Source organism: Oncorhynchus clarkii, chromosome 12 (assembly GCF_045791955.1).
Source record: "Oncorhynchus clarkii lewisi isolate Uvic-CL-2024 chromosome 12, UVic_Ocla_1.0, whole genome shotgun sequence".
NCBI classification, from domain to species: domain Eukaryota; kingdom Metazoa; phylum Chordata; class Actinopteri; order Salmoniformes; family Salmonidae; genus Oncorhynchus; species Oncorhynchus clarkii.
In genome coordinates this window covers 56,594,957-56,602,438 of record NC_092158.1, presented here as the reverse complement: position 1 = coordinate 56,602,438, position 7,482 = coordinate 56,594,957, and the positions used below count along the sequence as shown (strand labels likewise).

Genomic DNA, 7,482 nt, shown 5'->3' with positions numbered 1-7,482 from the left:
CTCTTGCATACCTTAACTTTTACCTACCTCAATATGTAGTGATACCTATGTTTATTATTTGCTACTTTTTTCATTAGATCAAATGTATGTACATTTAGCTGACTTTAATATTTGATGTACTCATTTAATCATTTTTTGTCCAGTTCTTTTTTTTTCTCCGAACCGTTTTTTCCCCCCTCACAGTATCTACACATGTGCACGGGTTTGCTTCACACTGTTACAGCGTGGTAGCTACGGGACCTAAACAGCAGAGTTGTGCCTTGCTCTTCAACGCTCTTAGTAGTTGCGGAAATGTATCCACTATGCTGTTTACGTCATATCACTGACTCTACCTGTAACTTTTTTTATTGTTGTTGTTTTATGTGGGAATATATGAAGAGCTCAATGCACCATCAAAGACCAATCTATATTGTGTGATATGTAGGCTACTGATTGGTCATTTTAGTTAAGACTCCTTTCAATCACACCGCCATCTTGTTTTAAAGCACACTTTCTTTTTTTTGCAAATGCTTTGTAGTACTTGTGTTAACTGCTTGGAAAGGCAGTGGATTTCTTTACCTGAATGAAAATGTTGCACATTGCAACCACCTAGAAGCATCAACTCTTGAAATCCAAATGGACCAACTATATCTACCCTGATGGATCAATAACAGCTATGTGCATTTGTGCAGGAAAAGCACATATTGGGGAAGGGGAATTGGTGTTTACTCTGTCAAATGAGTTGCAAATAAAACAGTTTACAAAAGCCAGACTGACATGATCGTTTCTTCACCCTTTGTTTTTCATGTTTGCATAGAATATCCTGTAGATGTGTATAGCAAGTCTTTGAAGTCGATTAGCATACCCCCAGGGGGAATAGTTTAATATGAATGTCTCAATTCATTGCACATGAAAAGCTATTCAACGGGGGAAGAGGAGCTCCACCCTCTACCACTAACCCCCTCCCCAGCCTCCCCTGATGCTCCCTTCCTCTACAGACCTCAAGACAATGGAGGAGAACCCTATCCCTAATTTCTACCCTCCCTTTGCCACTAAACAAATAGTTAAGAAACTGGAGACTATTGATACTGTAGGCCTTGCAAAGTGTAAAGAAACTGTAAGTAATCATTGCAAATAAAAAATGTAAAACATGTTAGTCTCTCAAAATACAAACCACGGCTGAAAGACAAAATAAGGAAGTACAAGCTATGCATAGTCAAAAATATAATAACATTTGCCTTTAGAAATCTAACACTCACACTTGACCCCCTCTTTTATTTTTCAGAAATGGACATCTTAATTTTCAGAGGATTTCTGAGATGTTTTGTAACATCCTTTGTGTTCATTCACTTCACAGATCATAAAGTTGTGCAACATTTTTCATTAGTGATAAACCGTGGGAGAGGAAAATATATTTATAATCCAATGATAGGAATGGGAGGTTATAGTAGCCCCTCCTTCTTTGGATGGATCGGTAGGGGGTACTGAAGGCAGTCCCAGGAGGTGGGAAGTGGGGACTCTGGAGTAGGCAAGGGGGGTTGGGTAATGGATCATTCTCGCTAGCTCTGTTTACAAAGCAGAGAGGGGAGGGGCTGGCTGGTTACAAAGAGAGGGGAACACTCATTCACCCCAGACGTCCCTTCATCTTGTCTATTGTTTTGTAACTATCCCAGAGAGCTTAATTACTCTTAATTCAGTATGCATGCACATCATAAGAGAGTGTGGCACAAAAACCTGTTGTTTGCTTGTTAATCTTTAATCCTAAAACCTAACAATGTACATCTATCATGGTGGAAATGGAAAATCCAACTGGTTTCCAGACTCTGTTCTACACACTGCTTAATCTTGATGTTATAGGGTATTAATCTTTCTAGCAAACTCTTGAAAACTATTCTTTCAACCTTTTATTAAAGTTGCTACTGAATTGTATTGTGTTTAAAGATAGATTGCCCCCCCCCCCCCCCAATGGTTGTCCCATAATAAATGTAGTGACATTTGTCAAGAAGTTTTCCTCTACCATTATGTGGCAAACATCTTCAAGCATAGGAGAGACACAAAGACCAAGGCAGCAGGTTGGCTAAGCAGTCTTACTTTATTTACTCATTATTCCGTTTGTTTTTTTGCTAATGGCACGGTCACAATGTGTTTAGATCTTCTTGCTGGTTCTTTTCAGCACGACTGAGCCCGCGATTGAGGTCTAAGCAGGGGGAAAAATACACAAAACATTACATGAACTGCCAAAACGTATTTTTTCTTCTCCCCTCTAATATACACCATCTTCTGCAAAGTGTCACTTTTACTTACCTCTATCAGCTTTCCTCCGCTGATTTCAGATGTGTGGTGGTAGTTGGGGAATTTCGTGCTCAGCTTTCCCCCCTCCATTTTAACTGTGGCCTGAAATGGATGGACACAAATGCTATTTATTCATACTATAATTTGTTAAACCAACAATCTGTTCTTTTCATCTAGATTCTAGATTACAATACATGCATCTGAGTTCCCCTATTATAAATATTAATTGAACCTATATTTAATTAGGCAAGTCAGTTAAAAACAAACTCTTATTTTCAATGACGCGGCGGGACTACGGGACTCCCAATCACGGCTGGTTGTGATACAGCCTGGATTTGAACCAGGGTGTCTGTAGTGATGCCTCTAGCACTGAGATGCAGTGCCTTAGACCGCTGCGCCACTCGGGAGCCCCCTAGACAATTTTTTACTACAGTGACTATATGAGACTTTTGTCTGAAGTACTATATTACAGAAGCTTACACAACAGACACCAGGATAGGATTTTTTTCAAAACGAATTCCTGATCTGAACTGACTGAAAGTTGTATGACACATCATAGAGATTCTTACCTTGAACTTTTTCCCTCCAATAGTCTCCATGTCACATTCCTGGTCAAGGACAAACTTGTTGCTGATGGTCTTGTTTGTGGGATAGAGCTGGGACCATGAGAACACATTGCCGTTCTCCACCACCTCAGTAATGAGCTTGTAGTCACGACCCTTCTCAATGATGTCATCAGGGATGCCTTGGATTACAAGAAAATATGTAGTTAGACTAGGGGTAATGAGGCAATTGTGAATCATATTCTCATGTCTGAGCACCGTAGTTTGTCTATACTACTACTGCTAATCCCCATTGAATGTGCAGTGATGTGAATACATCCATTTCAATATATTGCATAAACCAATTGAATTCAAGATGTCAAGACAAAGACTAAGGCTTTCGTAGGCTTACTATTACTTTATAAAGGTGGTTATTGAACTTGAATACATGTCTTACCAAGGAGCTTGCAGAATTCATCGTATCCTTCCTGGGACTCAGTTTCCCATTTTCCAGCGAAGGCCATGGTGTACAGAAAGCAAAGGAGAGGTAAAGGAGAGGGAGAAGCAGTTCCAAGACCAGCAGGGAAGAGTCAGATACTGAGTGACAACCTGTCCCTCTTTAAATAGACATGGCAACCATCTCCGCCCTTCTTTCATTACAATGGGTACATCACTACGCCATAAACTGTTATTGTGCCATCAGAGAGTTGGTGACCATGGGGTCACTCACCTTTGGCACATAATCCCCTACTGTATGTGGGGGAAAAAAACACCTGATTATTAACAGAATTTCAATACTACATCAATGGCAACATAGAGGACGAAAATGCCCTCAGAACAGAGGACATGATTGGACCATACAACCCCTCCTTTAATTTGTTAGTCAACAGTGAATTACATGGTGAGTTTACAGTCTGCCTCAGTCTGGGACCTAAGGCTGCCATACATGACACAGGTTCTGAATCAACAACAGCTTCTCCTTGTCTGTTTAGTTATCCATTAGGAGTGTTGCCATGATCTCTATAACAGCTACAGAACATTACTCTGCATTTTCCACCCTTGACCAAAGATCCTATGATGAGACCAGACATAGAACTTGGCAGCACACAATATCAGCTCATGGAGGACAGTAAGCTCGTTACACCACCGCCAAAACACCAGGGATAATCGTCAGGGGTGGACAGTCTGTTCGAGCACATCGGAAACACACATACACACACCTAGCCTTTGAGACCTTTCCAAAAAATGCACGCCCACAAATTCAGTGTTCCACTTGTACATCAAACTTCCTACGGCTCCTATTTTTAGATGCTACTCAGTGCAAGTCCCAGCACTTGCCAAAAACTACACATTTTTATATCAGCGCATTTTGAAATTCAAAAGGCGTTGGTGAGGAAGCGACACATGCTGGTCAATACCCTTAAAGTCATAAGGGTTAAACCCCACTACTCGTCCAAGAACCTCTACTAAAGAGTATGCCTTTTCAAAATGCAAGCCACAAGACTGAATACATCTCACACTTTTACATTTCTTGTAGCTCCAAATCTCGATGTGATTAACTATGAAATTACACTGAGTGTACAAAACATTATGAACACCTGCTCTTTCCATGACAGACTGACCAGGTGAATGCTATGATCCCTTATTGATGTCACTTGTTAAATCCACGTCAGTCAGTGTAGAAGAAGGGAAGGATACAGGTTAAATAAGGATTGAGACAATTGAGATATGGATTGTGTATGTGTGCCATTCAGAGGTTGAATGAGAAAGACAAAATATTGAAGTGCCTTTGAACATGGTATGGTAGTAGGTACCAGGCACATTGGTTTGTGTCAAGAACTGCAACGCTGCTGGGTTTTTCACAGTCAACAGTTTCCACGTGTATCAAGAATGGTCCACCACCCAAAGGACATCCAGCCAACTTGACACAAATCTGTGAAGCATTGGAGTCAACCTGGGTGCAACTCAATCCGGTCCAACTCAATATTAGGAAGGTGTTCTTAATGTTTTGTACACTCAGTGTATTTTCAGCTAAATTATACAATCCAGTGGATGAGCTATGCAGTGCTTATGGCATGGGCAGAAAGTCACAGTAAATATTGTAGACATGCTTGATGAGATGGTGCCATACGTGTTGACATACTTGAATAACTTACAGTTGAAGTTGGAAGTTTATATACATCTTAGCCAAATACATTTAAACTCAGTTTTTCACAATTACTGACATTTAATCATAGTAAACATTTGCTGTCTTAGGTCAGGTAGGATCACCACTTTATTTTAAGAATGTGAAATGTCATAATAAGAGTAGAGATAATGATTTATTTCAGCTTTTACTTCTTTCATCACATTCCCAGTGGGTCAGAAGTTTACATACACTCAATTAGTATTTGGTAGCATTGCCTTTAAATAGTTTAATTTGAGTCAAGCTTGTGAAGCCTTTCACAAGCTTCCCATAACAAGTTGGATGAAGTTTGGCCCATTCCTCCTGACAGAGATGGTGCAACTGAGTCAGGTTTGTAGGCCTCCTTGCTCGCACACGCTTTTTCAGTTCTGTGCACAAGTGTTCTATAGGATTGAGGTCAGGACTTTGTGATGGTCACTCCAATACCTTGACTTTGTTGTCCTTAAGCCATTTTGCCACAACTTTGGAAGTCTGCTTGGGGGTCATTGTCCATTTGGAAGACCCATTTACGACCAAGCTTTAACTTCCTGACTGATGTCTTGAGATGTTGCTTCAATATATCAACTTAAATTGTCCTCCCTCATGATCTCATCTATTTTGTGAAGTGCACCAGTCCCCCCTGCAGCAAAGCACCCCCACAACATGATGCTGCCACTACTGTGCTTCACGGTTGGGATGGTGTTCTTCGGCTTGCAAGCTTCACCCTTTTTCCGCCAAACATAACGATGGTCATTATGGCCAAACAGTTCTATTTTTGTTTCATCAGACCAGAGGACATTTCTCCAAAAAGTATGATATTTGTCCCCATGTGCAGTTGCCAACCGTAGTCTGGCTTTTTACGGCGGTTTTGGAGCAGTGGCTTCTTCCTTGCTGAGCAGCCTTTCAGGTTAGGCCTCGTTTTACTGTGGATATAGATACTTTTGTACCTGTTTCCTCCAGCATCTTCACAAGGTCCTTTGCTGTTGTTCTGGGATTGATTTGCACTTTTTGCACCAAAGTACATTCATCTCTAGGAAACAGAACGCGTCTTCTTCTTGAGCGGTATGACGGCTGCGTGGTCCCATAGTGTTTATACTTGCGTACTATTGTTTGTACAGATTAACATGGTACCTTCAGGCGTTTGGAAATTGCTCCCGAGGATGAACCAGACTTGTGGAGGTCTATTTGTGGAGGTCTTGGCTGATTTCTTTTGATTTTCCCATGATGTCAAGCAAAGAGGCACTGAGTTTGAAGGTAGGCCTTGAAATACATCCACAGGTACACCTCCAATTGACTCAAATGATGTCAATTAGCCTATCAGAAGCTTCTAAAGAGATATCATCATTTTCTGGAGTTTTAAAGGCACAAGCTGTTTAAAAGGCACAGTCAACTTAGTGAATGTAAACTTTTGACCCACTGGAATTGTGATACAGTGAATTTAGTGAAATAATCTGTCTGTAAACATTTGTTGGAAAAATGACTTGTGTCATGCACAAAGTAGATGTCCTAACTGACTTGCCCAAACTATATTTTATTAACAAGAAATTTGTGGAATGGTTGAAAAACGAGTTTTAATGACTCCAACCTAAGTGTATGTAAACTTTCGACTTCAACTGTATGTAATAAGATCCACATTTTTATATCTAGCCTACTGTTGGCTACTATTTTTTGATAGTTCATTGAATTACGTAATGCTCATCTAAATATAAGAAAATGCTCATGTGAAATTCTTAAAAATTGTAAATGAATAAGTAAGTAAGTTTATTCGGGTATTGGTTACTCATTGACTCATACTGTGTTACCTTTGATTTCAACACTTGAGTCGTTGTTGTACTATGCCAAGATAACACATAAAACTCTTTCATGATTATTTGCTCAAAAGTGTCCTTCAGCACAGAGCTAAATCATTTTATTCTCCCCCGAGGGTTGAATCAGTTTGAAGAGTGTATAACACACTGAAACATAAACTTTTATAGTGCACCATACTACTTAAGTACCCCTTAACAATGACAAATGTCATACAATCTTTCTCTGTCAGAAGTCATTTTTGTAAGATGATACTCTCAAAAGGGGTACTACGGTATCTCTTATGGATCATCTCTAATTCACACATGAAACACAAATGCTCTTCCTCAACTGAAAATGTGCCTTGTCAAGTAATACATATAATCTTCCATCCACCCCCATATAATATCCAATGGTATTTCCTGCTGAGATGCTTTGACAGAGCTTTTCAGAGTAACCACTTTAAGCTCAGGTCAAAAGTTCGCTATGAACACATTAGGCCTAGGAGTGTATGCTATAGGCCAAGATCTATATGAGAGGTGTATTTCAGACACTGCTGGTACTGCTATAAAAATACTGTAAAGTATCCATTGAATAATATGGATAAGGGATATATAGCAATGCATTTTATTTATAGAATTTATCCATTCAGATACACCTTTTATGCAGATGTAAACAGTAGAACTGATATGACCCCTCGTTTTTGGATCCTATCTTTAG

The 7,482-nt window shown here is 39.8% G+C and overlaps 1 pseudogene; it reads right to left on the bottom strand.

Moving 5' to 3' along the window:
- Positions 1-2,028: 2,028 nt before the first annotated feature.
- On the bottom strand, positions 2,029-3,761 carry LOC139422486 (gastrotropin-like; annotated as a pseudogene).
- Between the last annotated feature and the right edge of the window lie 3,721 nt (positions 3,762-7,482).